The sequence below is a fragment of the Rhinoderma darwinii genome, chromosome 1 (assembly GCF_050947455.1).
Source record: "Rhinoderma darwinii isolate aRhiDar2 chromosome 1, aRhiDar2.hap1, whole genome shotgun sequence".
Classification (NCBI taxonomy): Eukaryota; Metazoa; Chordata; class Amphibia; order Anura; family Rhinodermatidae; genus Rhinoderma; species Rhinoderma darwinii.
The window spans coordinates 296,138,523-296,152,404 of record NC_134687.1 but is presented as its reverse complement, the minus strand read 5'-3'; the positions used below and the strand labels follow the sequence as shown (position 1 = coordinate 296,152,404).

The following is a 13,882-nucleotide window of genomic DNA, read 5'->3' as shown; positions in this document are numbered from 1 at the left end:
AAGGGATACATCTCATTGATGTTGAGATCAGTAAGGCAAAATACCATATTTTATTTTAAATTGCATTTGTTTAAACCCATACACTAAATAATGACATTTCGGAATGTTAACATAAGTTATGTTTTATTGTCCTTTTGGTGAAGGGCTGGAACATTTTTGAGGTTTGACCTATCAGTAAATCTGTAAAAGGCATTAGGCTGCGTCAGGGCTCCGTTCCGTCGGAGCTTTCCGTCGGAACGGAGCCCTGACTGACAAACTGAAACCATTGATTTCAATGGTGACGAATCTGGTGCCAATGGTTTCAGTTTGCCTCTGTTGTGCAAGGGTTCCGTCGTTTTGATGTGATGAATACCATATTCGACTTCGGTATCCATCCAGTTAAAACGACTGAACCCTTGCACAACGGAGACAAACTGAAACCATTGGCACCGGATCCCTCATCATTGAAATCAATGGGGATGGAAACGGAAACCTATGGTTTTAGTTTGTGTCAGTCAGGGCTCCGTTCCGACGGAAAGCTCAGACGGAACATCGGAACGGAGCCCTGACGCAGATGTGAACATAGCCTTATGTACGGCTTTGGTAGAAAGATTTTTGCTACAGGTGCCAGATTTTTATTTATTTAAAGTAGCACTTTTCTTTGAGAAATCCACCCCTCTAGTAGACCATTTTTTACTACAATTTTGTATGGTCGTCTCAAAGAGGTTTCACTGTGTTTGAAAGGTGGTGGTAGAAAAAGTGTCAGAGTCCGGGATGGTGTACTATCCTTGAAAGTTTGCTGCAAAAGAGATGGAATGGAGACCAGGAGCTTGTGGAGACAAAAAGTTTACTAACAACACACCCGGTCTACAGGTAAAGGAGCATTTGAGCCACGCAGCAACGTCCTGGCGCTGTTATGGCGAACCATCATTTTAACTAAGATGGTCTCTGGGCTGTGCATCCCTGCGCCAAGTAAAATAGACCACTAGCTAGCCAACCATCACCCTCCGTATCTGCCATAAACAAAAGTAACATTACAGTGCAATAAACAAAATAGCAGCAAAATCACAAAAATACAACACGCCGAACAGGCCAATTCTGATGTAGAACTACACCTAGGGGATGAAACCATGAAAACAGCACAAAAATCACAGCGCTTAAAGACATAGTGCACTAATAAATCAACCACACTCTGGCATATATACAAATATACAAAATATGCATTTAAGTCCCCCTTAAAGAGGCTCTGTCACCACATTATAAGTGCCCTATCTCCTACATAAGGAGATTGGCGCTATAATGTAGGTGACAGCAGTGCTTTTTATTTAAAAAAAACGATCTATTTTCACCACTTTATTAGCGATATTAGATTTATGTTAATGAGTTTCTCAATGGACAACTGGGCGTGTTTTACTATTGACCAAGTGGGCGTTGTACAGGGGAGTGTATGACGCTGACTAATCAGCGTCATACACTTCTCTCCATTCATTTAGGCAGCGCATAGGGATCCTTTTAGATCAGTATGTGCTGTCTTATACTAACACATTAACAATACTGAAGTGTTTAGACAGTGAATAGACATTCCACGGGATGTCTATTCACAATCTCTGCACTTCGTTACTGTTTCTGTGGTAGTTACAGCAGAGCAAGCGTAATCTCGCTGTAACCTGTCATTTACAGCGTAATCTCGCGGGATTATGCTTGCTCTGCTGTAACTACCACAGAAACAATAACGAAGTGCAGGGATTGTGAATAGACATCCCGTGGAATGTCTATTCACTGTCTAAACACTTCAGTATTGTTAATGTGTTAGTATAAGACATAACATAGCGATCTAAAAGGATCCCTATGCGCTGCCTAAATGAATTGAGAGAAGTGTATTACGCTGATTGGTCAGCGTCATACACTCCCCTGTACAACGCCCACTTGGTCAATAGTAAAACACTCCCAGTTGTCCATTGAGAAAATCATTAGCATAAATCTAAAATCGCTAATAAAGTGGTGAAAATAGATCGTTTTTTTTAAATAAAAAGCACTGCTGTCACCTACATTATAGCGCCGATCACATTATGTAGGAGATAGGGCACTTATAATGTGGTGACACAGCCTCTTTAAGACTTGGGAAGTCTCCCCCTTACTCTTGCAGTACCACACAGATAAAGAAAAACTGAGATAGAATAGGGCAGAAGCTAAGGAATGAAATAGCATTTAAAAAGGACTAAGAAAACATAGTTAAGATTATGTGAATATAAGTCTATCATGAGCAATTCTGTTTCCAAGTGTGCTATAAATCACATTATTTTATATTTTATTGAGGAAGAAAGTGCCTAAGAACTACAAGCTTGGGACCTGTCAAGCACAAGCATGCCGTGTTCTAGACTCTTCGCAAGATGGAAATAATAAAAGGATAAACTGTAATTTCATTAAGGAAGGCCAGACCATAACTGAAAGTTTTAGGGCAAAGCCAGCATAACGCATATTGTAAGAAAGGGAGAGGGGGTGGAAGAGTTAGGTGTTGGGATTAGGTGGGGAGGAGCTATATTCCTTCTGGGCTTTCTAGTACAGGACAGTGTAGCGAGACATCTACAGAGAGTGGACATTATTTCCTACCTGTACCGAGTGATGGCTGAGCTCCTGGAGCAGTTCCGTGCTGCTGCCGGCTGCAATGGCCAGGACTGGCTCAGACTTCAAGTGGAGGAGGAGAAGCGGAGATACTGTTTAATTACTTAGACATTTTCTAACTGGCTTCAGGCATATTCCATTCTGGCGAGCGTTATTGGCAAAAAGGCGCCTGAGCATTTTTCAGCCCTTTTCTGCTATATGGATGTCTTCGGGGAAACCCACTGGGTATATGGGGGTTAGGCCAGGCTTAGATAGGACGAGCAGTCTAGGCTGAGGAAGGGGGTTCATCGTAATATTAAGTGGAATCACAAGGATATAGGGCTGTGGTTGGGTGTGATGGCCCTGGTGTGTTTTGGCAGCCCTTTTCTGAGGGAGCCGATACGCCGGTCAACCTGGGAAGACTGGGAAGGAAAATCCAGTTTGTGCTGATAATTTCTTGAGAGCCAGTGTAAATTTGGTGTCAGGTGTAAATTCAAGCATATCACATGGATCCTCTAGAGGCTTTAAAAAAAGGAAAGGCAAGAGTAGAAATTTAGCTAGCCATGGTGATGATGCTGGTAAGGCTAAACGAGATGTTCCCTATCTAGTGGGTTTTCTTACCAAGACCAAGGCTCAACTGTTATCTGATGGGTTTAGGGGCCATTTCAAGATTTCCACCACTGCTTACGAGGCCCCCTTTTCCTCAAAATAATTAAAATGGCACATCAATATGCATTGGTGGTGTATGATAAATTGTTTAAGGAAGTTTCCTTTGGTAGGAAGGCAGTGCCTTTCTTGAACCTTCCATTCCATGGTCTAATTTTTTCTCCATTGAGTGAAGTGCCCAGTAAAGATCCGAATACATTTCAGATTATCCGTTAACTTTCGCATCCAATGGGGTCATCAGTTAAGGATGGCATTGATCCTGAGCTTGTTCTGTGGTTTAGATGTTCCTTAATGTGGCAGTTGAAAAGTTCTGCATTTATGGCAAGGGGGCTCTCGTGACTAATACACATAGAGTCGGCATTCTGCCGCCTCCCAGTGCATTATAAAATGCGCCTATTTTAAGGTATGCAATTCTTTCTGGGGAAATTCAATCATGCCTGTAGAATCATGCCGATGGGGAGGGTTTTTTGTAGGCTAAGATGAGGACTTCATCATTTTGTGTGGTTGACCAGGAAGCATAGGGATGACTTGGCGGTGTGGGTGGAGTTTCTGGGACAGTACAACAGGCGGTCTTTACTGATGGCTCCAGTGTTTGACAAGAATAACTGGGAGTTGTACACTGATGCAGCTGGTGGCACAGGGTTTGGTGCTTATCGTCATGGCCAGTAGTATGCCTCCAGGTGGCTGAGAAGGTGGGTTGATTTGGGTTTATTTTGGAACCTTGCTCTCTTGGAGATTTTCCCCATAGTTGAGGCTGTGCAAATATGGAGTAACAGGTTCAGGGACAAGAAGGTCTGTTTTCATTGCGAAAACTTGAGCATTGGTATTGACAATGTGTCTGCATTCTCTGCACTAATTGTCCAATTGTTGAGGCATTTGTTATCTTTCACCTAATGCCTGGGTGATAACAGTTTATGTGGGGTGAAACCCCTCAAATACTGATTCTCTTTCTAGCTTGCAGTGGGATCTATTTCAGTGATTAGCCCCGGAAGCAGACTTGGAAGGAACTGAATGTCCTCAACTGTGGCAGCTGGTCTTCCAGTGGTGAGAGCACATATCCAGTCTTTCCTGGCACCCGGTACTTGGGCGGCTTATAAAGCAGGGTAGCGAGATTGGGAGCTTTGGGTGCAGGGTTGGGGGATGTGCATTCTAACAGTAACAGGGTAGTGACGTTGTTGGATTACCTGGGGTTTGTGGCTACGTCGGGCTTGTCAGTTACCAAGGTCATTTTTGGCAGCTCTGGCTTTCAATTTAAAGGCCTCAGAGATGTTACTAAAGATTTTCTGGTTGGCCAGGCCCTGTGGGGTTATAGGAGCGACAAGGTTCAGTTGGATAAGTATCGGCTTGTCTCCTTTCAGTTACTCGAGCGTCGAGAGGTTGTAATTGAACATGTTTGTAGGTCTTCTTTTAAAATAGCCTTATTTAGTTGAACTTTTTCCTGGCCATTTTTTGGTGCCCTTAGGACAGGTGAACTGGTGATCCCTAGTGCAACACACTAGGGGGAGGGGTTTAGTGGAGGGAAAGGGTAGGCGTAAGCAAGTGGTTTTGTTAGCTGCACCTATGGCACAGATGTGCCCGGTTATTTTCAGAAATGTCAGAAATTGCATGACTCGAATACGTACATGCACAGCATTGTGGGTGTGTGTGTGTATATATATATATATATATATACATACACACAAACAAACACATACACACACACAGATACATATATACACAGTGTTCAGCCACAACATTGAAAGTGTATTCCCAGAATCTACATTTATCACATATCCATTCAAGGTCCTGCTTACTTCAGGGCTGCGGTTGAGGTGCAGTGAGGAGGAATGGGGCCCAGGACCCCCATTTTAGCAAACAATAGGGGTCCCAGCGGCGGGGCCCCCAGCTATCAGACATTTATCATCTATCCTGTGAATAGGTGATACACTTTGATTCTGGGAATACCCCTTTAAAACCAGTGACCGGTAAAGTTAATAACAATGATTTGGGGGCTTTTCTTATATAAATGGGAAGGGCATAAGCAGAAAAATTCCCTTGGCAAGTATGGCAGTATGGTCCCGGACTGTTCTGTTGTGCATTCTTGGTGGGATCTAACCAAGTTCTTCAGGTCCTGCCTGCAGTCATTCTAGTGAGTAGACAATGAAGAGAAAATGTGGTCCCTGGTATTATTAGCCTAGAGCTGGCAACACTGCTTTAGGCCCTGTGCAGCTGCACCATTTTCCCTATTATTAAAATGGCCCTGTAGGGAATGCCCGAAGGCAGCTGACCTGCCCTGCTGCTTGACAAGTGCAAGATCCATCTGTGGTGGCCCGTGGGTGGCGGGGGATGCAGGAACCCAAAATGGTGGATACTGGGCTCTCTGTCTTGTGTCACGGTGGTATTTTGCCTTGCAGGCCTTCCCACCTCCCAGGGACACACACACACAGTGATGAGGGGGCTGCACAAGATGATGATGATGACTGTTGTTTCCCCCGGGGCACTCCCTTGGTGGCTGACTCCTGTCTGGTGTTATTTGGGGTGCCCTTGGTGTAGAGTGCAAATAGAAGACAGGAGACGGTGGTGGCAGTTAATTAGGAGAGCTTGCATGCACACTTTTACTTTTCAAGATGGAGATTGGACAATACAAATATGTCATCCAAATTCAGCTCAATCAGTGTAGCCCAATGCTAAATGCAGGAGTGCTATTATCTCTCTACTCACAGTCTCTCTCTTTTTGGACTCTTCTGGCTCCTTGAGCTGTTATTCCAATAAATCTCTTTAGGCCTGTCTTTCTCTGTAATCCGAAAATGGCTGAACTCAGGAGCACCTTCACTGTGCTTCCTGCTGCATCCACTCCTAGCTCACCACTGCCCTCACTCACTCTAACCACTCCCTAATTAACTCCTCCCAGCTTCTGTTACATTATAGAAAACCACTCCGCATAGGCTGAAACACAATGTCATAACATTTCTGGACCTGTAGATGGCAGCATAACACAACACATGAAGACAAACATAGTTTTCATAGTAGTGCTCCTGTGGGACACTACATACACCCCCTCTTTAAATAAAGCCGTCCTCGGCGTCCGACTCTCCAGGCGGCAGGTTAACCTAAAACAAAGGTTAATCACAATTGCAATAATAAACTAAGAGTCCATACAGTCTCTGAGGAATGTGAGGATATAATGCTGAACAGGGAAAATGTCCAAGAGTCCTTGTCATATGAACTGGGGAAAATGAAGGGCTTGTTACCCAATTGGGATGCAAACAATACACTGTCTCTGGTGAAGGATAATCCAAAAATGAAGTCTCAGATTCAACAGTTCAATCCTGATATCGAGCTGGCATCTTACCTCGGGTAGCTCTATCAGATCTCCTCAGGGGCTCCTCTATAGCAATTTCAGGGTCCCTGGATTCCTCTGGACCAGGCCGGAACTCGGATGACGAGGTCACTTGGTCCTCGCCGGGATCAAGAACAGTTCTTGGAACAAAAATAGACAGCCAAGGTTGGAACAGCCAATCAAGAGGGGACATACTAGTTGTTGGCGGTAGCGGTTCAGCTGCAGGAGATTTCTCAGTTGTCTGTGGTTCTGCTGGTACCTCTTCCTTTAGGCAGAGCTTGAGACGATTACGGTGGACGACTTGGGAATCTCGGCCTTCGCGCACAATCTCATAGACATCAGTCCCAGGGTGCGGGATGGACTTAATTGTGTATGGTTCTTTCTGCCACTTGCTGTCCAACTTACTTGAACGATGGTTGTTTTTCAGCCACACACGGTCTCCAATTTGGAAGGGTTCTGCTTCGGCCTTTTGATCAAAACCTGCTTGTTGCCTTTGACGAGCATCTTCCATCCTTCTTTCCACAATCTCGTTGGCTTCAGCCAGGCGACGCTGGTGATCACTCACCCACTCTGTGTTTGGCAGGGGGTTGATAGTATCTGGAACTTCGACATCCATGGCCAAGTCCGAAGGCAATTTGCCCTGACGGCCAAACAGGAGATAGTAAGGAGTGTACCCTGTGGAGCAGTGCACAGTGTTGTTATACAGGTACACCAATTCTGGCAGGAGAGTCGGCCAATCAGCCCTCTTCTGGGACGGAACAGTTCTTAACATCCCAATAAGAGTCTGGTTCATCTTTTCACATAAGCCATTACCTTGTGGATGATAAGCGGTAGTTCTCAGCTTCTGACAGCCATAGAGGGAACACAACTCGTGGAACAGTTGAGACTCAAATGCGGAACCACGATCAGTCAGGATCTTGTCCGGACAGCCATAGGGGAGTACGAAATTCTTCCAAAAGATGGCAGCGGTGGTCTTGGCAGTCAGGTCTTTCACTGGCATAGCTACCACGAACTTCGTATAGTGGTCAATTATAGTTATAGCATAAGTATACCCAGTGCGGCTTGGTTCAAACTTGACATGGTCAATGGCTACCAGTTCCAGCGGTCTATGACTGATGATGGGGTGAAGTGGGGCTCTCTGGTCATGACGCTCTCCTCGGCTCTGAGCACAGTTGGGACATTCTCGGCACCACTTCTCTATGTCGTCTCTCATGCCAATCCAGTAAAATCGTCGGCGTATGGTATCTTCCGTTTTATGAACCCCAAAGTGTCCCGATCTGTCATGGTAGGCTTCCAAGATGGATTTGGAATCTCGCCGGGGTACCACAATTTGATGTAGACGCTCACCCGTTACTGGATCCAGGGCAGTCCTCTGTAGTAGACCTCTGGACACGAAAAGTCGATTCCTCAGTCTCCATAGACAAATTAATTCCTGATCAGCTTGACCTCTACGTATTCGGTCCGGAGTCCTCTTCTGAAGAAGGGAAGTCTGCAATTCCTGTAGGTTTCTACTCTCCCGTTGGAATCTAGCCCACTGTCTGGAATCTTGGGAGCAGTCAGGAACATTTGGTTGCGGATGTTCGTTTCGCTTCCTCTGAGCGATCACCGAATTCTGGGTTGCAAACTGGGCATAGAATGTAGGCATCTCTACCTCTTCCCATTCATCATTACATCGGACCGGTTCTTCACCCACAGGCAAACGGGATAAGGCATCGGCATTCACGTTGGACGCACCAGTCCGGTACTTGATCACAAACTGATAATTCGCCAGTCTGGATGCCCATCGCTGTTCAAGAGCTCCCAGTCGCGCTGTATCCAAGTGGGCCAGCGGATTATTATCCGTGAAGACGATGAAGGGTGTTGCAGCCAGGTAATCTTTAAATTTTTCGGTCACTGCCCACACAAGGGCCAGGAATTCCAGCTTAAAGGAACTATAATTCTGGTCGTTCCGTTCAGCGCCTCGAAGACCTCTGCTGGCATAAGCGATGACTCTCTCTTTCTGGTCCTGTACCTGCGACAGGACGGCCCCCAATCCCTTCTGGCTGGCATCAGTATACAGCCTAAAGGGTTGGTTGTAGTCAGGATATCCCAGGATAGGTGGTTCGGTTAACAGCTGCTTCAGCTTCTGGAAAGCGGCTTCATGGGCTTCAGCCCACTCAATCGGGATCCTTCTCTTCATAGCTTCCTTGGAGTGACCTCTCAACAATCCCTGGAGGGGTTCTGCAATCTGGGCAAAGTGTGGGATGAACCGTCTATAATACCCTGCAAATCCCAAGAAACTTCTCACCTCCTTGACTGTGGTAGGGGCTGGCCAGCTCTTTACTGCTGCTACTTTGCCTGGATCAGGAACCACTCCTTCTGCACTCACGACATGGCCTAAGTAATGGACTTCCGGCTTCAGGAGATGACACTTGGAGGGTTTCACTTTCAGGCCATATTTGATGAGGGTTTTGAGGACTTCTGCCAGGTGCTGTAGGTGTTCCTCATAAGTCTTTGAGTAGATGATTACGTCGTCCAGGTACAAGAGGACGGTCTCGAAGTTTTGGTGACCCAGGCAGCGTTCCATCAGCCTCTGGAAGGTTCCTGGGGCATTGCATAGCCCAAAGGGCATACAATTAAACTCGAACAACCCCATGGGAGTAGTGAAAGCAGTCTTTTCCCTATCTTCGGGAGCCATAGGTACCTGCCAATACCCGCTGGTCAAATCCAGAGTTGAGAAGTAGGCAGCAGACCCCAAAGCAGTCAGGGATTCTTCAATGCGTGGCAGGGGATACGCATCCTTGTGAGTGATATTATTGATTTTGCGGTAGTCCACGCAGAATCTAATGTTGCCATCCTTCTTTTTCACCAGGACTAGGGGTGCAGCCCATGGACTGTAGCTCTCCCGAATCACATCTGCGTCCTTCATTTCCCGAATCATTTTCTTCACTGGCTGGTACATGGCTGGTGGAAGGGGACGGTACCTTTCTTTGATGGGTGGATGGACGCCTGTAGGGATGGTGTGCTCAATGATAGTAGCCTTCCCAAAATCCATAGGATGTTTACTGAAGGCTTGTTGATTGTCTTTGGCCACCATCAGGGCTCCTTCGATCTCCTCTTCGGTAGTATTAGCATCGCCAACATGGATCTCGGTCCACCAGGGTTTTGTTGTCATCTCAGGGGTAACTTGATTCTGGGTAGCTTGCTGGAACACTGTAGTCTCAGGGCTCCAGACATCTTGGAAGAAGACCTGTGAGAGCTTAGCAACTGGACGGTATTTACTCAGTACCACAGCCGTATCACCAATGTTCAGGAGGCGAATAGGTACCCTCCCATTAGAAACAGTCACTAGACTTCTGGCTGCTAGCACGGTCGGATGATCTTCCAGAAGAAGAGGTTCCACAAGGGCCTGGTAATCTTGACCTTGCAAACCTGGACGAGCTCGACACCACAGAATGGTTTCCGTCTCTGGTTCCAGAGTCACTGGTTGTGAGTCCATGATGCGGGCACGGCAGATCTCACCCTTTTCATTCGTGAACCTCTGTTGGGCATTCAAGAGACGGATAGCATGCTGAATTGCATTTTGATTGGAGACAGGGACTGTAGAAAGTGCTCGGTGTAGGGCATCTAGCATCTCTTCATAGCAATTCCTAAGAACATTCATGCCCAGCACCACTGGTGGAAAGTCATCATCCCAGACGTTCACTACAATTACGCCTTGCTGGGGCAGTTCAGTTTCTCCCATCTGGATCGTGGGTTCCCAGTAGCCCCGATGGGGTATCGATTGTCCATTACTGGCTACAATGTTAAGCCACGTGTCTGGGGGTTGTATCAGCTGGTCGAGGTCCCAGTACTTCTCAAACCAACTTCTCTGCAGAGTGGTGACTTGAGAGCCAGTGTCCAGTAAGGCCGACAGTGGGATCCCATTTAGGTGGATCGTAATCACTGGACACTGCCCAATGTACCGGGGAATCCATTCTGGTGTTGTGGGACCTATTGGTCTTCCTCCCGAGGGGCGGTCCTCTGCCTCGGGGGATTGTCGTTTAACTGACGACATTCTCTTTCAATATGGCCAGCTCTTTGACACCTACGACAAATGGGTCTTCCGGTGGTATCAAATCTGTCAGAAGAGCGTCTACCCCAATTCCGGTAACTTCCCCCTTCTGATCGGTTACTGAACCTGTTACTGGAGTAGCGGCGGCTTTCGTTCTGGCGTTGCTCCATATCTTCCATTTTCTGGCACATTTTACTGAGGCTCTTGGTGAGGACAGCAATTTGGTCCCTCAGTTCACCAACTGGATCTTGAGCTTGCATGTGAGCACACTGAGCTAGTGCAACTTGACTTCCCGCTGCTGTAGGATGATCTACTTGCGACTCCGTAGGAGTCTCTATAGAATAGGGGAAAACTTTGGCTTGAACCGCTGCGGCTTCAGTCCCCAGGATTCTAATTGCGAGCTCTTTAAAGTCCAAGAAGATACAGCTTGGGTTCTGGGAGGCCAACATTCTGAGCTGACTTTTAAGAGCTTCAGATGCAGCTCCTTCAACAAACTGCTCCCTTAAGGCCTTGTCAGCCTCTGCAGCCTCTAAGGGTTCTAATTGCATAATTGCCCGCTGGGCCTCCTGCAGGGATAAAGCAAAGTCTCTCAATGACTCACCGGGCTGCTGCTTCTTTCCAAAGAACCTCATCTTGAGCTCTGCCACAGTCCTTACTTCAAATGTGGCACGCAATCGGTCCAGTATCTGTTCCACTGTTTTTTTCTCTGTTCTGGGCCAGGATTTCACTTCTCTTAATGCTGCGCCCTCTAGTTGTCCTATCAATATCTCAACCCTCTGGTCTGTTGAGACAGGATACAAACGGAACATGGACAGCATCTTCTCTTTGAATTCCCTCAGGGAATGAACTTCGCCTTTGTAGCGAGGAAGCCATGGTGCTCCAAAGTAATAGGGCATAGTGAGTGGCATCACTTGTGCTGTTGGAGGTGACCCACTGGGGCTTGGAGAGCCGTTATCTCCGTCATCAGACATTTTCTGCAATACGTCCTACAGTAACCCCTAGCAACGGGTGTTCAATTTCAGGCTATGCACTAAGCCTCTTTTCCGGATATCTTTTCCGGTGTCTCTACACTGTTAACTGCCACTTTTTACTTTAAATCTCATTTACTGGCCTATTCAGGCACTCACCAGCTTTCTCTTAGCTGCTCCGCTGTTTTCGCGGGTTCTGTTGCGCAGTTCCTTGCCACTTCCAATATGGCGGCGACTTGGCGGGAAACTTTTATTCCGGCTGTAGCGAAATGTCTGTAACTCTGCTCCGGCTGTGGCGCATCAGCGCTGACTTAGTTCATAAGGCACAGAGGCCATAGAGATCCTGTTCGTGACGCAAAAATTATATGTGGTGGCCCGTGGGTGGCGGGGGATGCAGGAACCCAAAATGGTGGATACTGGGCTCTCTGTCTTGTGTCACGGTGGTATTTTGCCTTGCAGGCCTTCCCACCTCCCAGGGACACACACACACAGTGATGAGGGGGCTGCACAAGATGATGATGATGACTGTTGTTTCCCCCGGGGCACTCCCTTGGTGGCTGACTCCTGTCTGGTGTTATTTGGGGTGCCCTTGGTGTAGAGTGCAAATAGAAGACAGGAGACGGTGGTGGCAGTTAATCAGGAGAGCTTGCATGCACACTTTTACTTTTCAAGATGGAGATTGGACAATACAAATATGTCATCCAAATTCAGCTCAATCAGTGTAGCCCAATGCTAAATGCAGGAGTGCTATTATCTCTCTACTCACAGTCTCTCTCTTTTTGGACTCTTCTGGCTCCTTGAGCTGTTATTCCAATAAATCTCTTTAGGCCTGTCTTTCTCTGTAATCCGAAAATGGCTGAACTCAGGAGCACCTTCACTGTGCTTCCTGCTGCATCCACTCCTAGCTCACCACTGCCCTCACTCACTCTAACCACTCCCTAATTAACTCCTCCCAGCTTCTGTTACATTATAGAAAACCACTCCGCATAGGCTGAAACACAATGTCATAACATTTCTGGACCTGTAGATGGCAGCAAAACACAACACATGAAGACAAACATAGTTTTCATAGTAGTGCTCCTGTGGGACACTACACATCTACCTGCTTCTTTTCTGGAGTGTAATATATTTATGTTGCCAAATGGAGCTTTGTTTCTGCATCTGGTGGACCAAGGAATCATCCATTGAGGATGCGCATAGACTTATCGGTAGTATGCCGATTGGCGAAGAAGGCAAAAATAGCATTGCAAAACCGTGGCAGTTTGTGGTAAATCTGCATACGGTTTTGTCATGTGGCACACTACCGCTAGGTGTACGAGCTGCCTCAAAAGTATCTTCATTTAGAATATTCCTGTCATTGGTGCAGCCTCATAAAACTCATCTTCACTTCCGCTTTGGACATTAGGCCATTGGCGTAACTACCGCCGTGGCAGCCGTAGTGGCTGCTACGGGGCCCGCGGCATGAGGGGGCCCATGTCGCCCGCCGGCACGGGCCCCCACCATGGCCGGAGGCTCCGCTAGCAGCCGCTATGGCTGCTACAGCGTGACGCCACTGAACACTACGTCAGAGCAGGAAGGTATCTCCCCGCTCTGCCATTAAACAAAAGACATGTATCCCCTATCCACAGGATAGGGGATACATGTGTGATCGCTGGCATTGATAGGGAGAACGGGGGACTGAAAGTCCCCTGAAGTTCTCCATCACAAACCTCGGACTTCCGGGGTCTGTGTCGGCAGCTCCGTAGAAATGAATGGAGCGCCGGTCGCGCTTGTGCTCATGCGTGACCAGCGCTCCTTTCATTTTTATTGAGCTGCGCAGACTCCGGAAGTCAGAGGTTAGTCATGAAGAACTTCGGGGGACTTTCGGTCCCCCGTTCTCCCTATTGCTGCCAGCGAACACACATGTATCCCCTATCCTGTGGATAGGGGATACATGTCTTTTGTAGGACACACTGTAGGTCAGATTTTTTTGGGGGGTTTGGGCTGCATGGCGTTACCTACAGGGGGGCTGCATGGCGTTACCTACAGGGGGGCTGTATAGCGTTACCTACAGGGGGGGCTGTATAGCGTTACCTACAGGGGGGGGCTGTATAGCGTTGCCTACAGGGGGGGCTGTATAGCGTTACCTACAGGGGGACTGTATAGCGTTACCTACAGGGGGGCTGTATAGCGTTACCTACAGGGGGGACTGTATGGCGTTACCTACAGGGGGGGCTGTATGGCGTTACCTACAGGGGGCTGTATGGCGTTATCTACAGGGGGGGCTGTATGGCGTTACCTACAGGCGGGGCTGTATAGCATTACCTACAGGGGGGC

General features: G+C 47.4%; 1 protein-coding gene across 1 annotated transcript in view; it reads right to left on the bottom strand.

Moving 5' to 3' along the window:
- The window catches only part of GRIN3B (glutamate ionotropic receptor NMDA type subunit 3B), a 100,092-nt gene that overhangs the window by 71,162 nt on the left and 15,048 nt on the right, over positions 1–13,882 (bottom strand). The gene's annotated exons all lie outside the window — the stretch shown is intronic.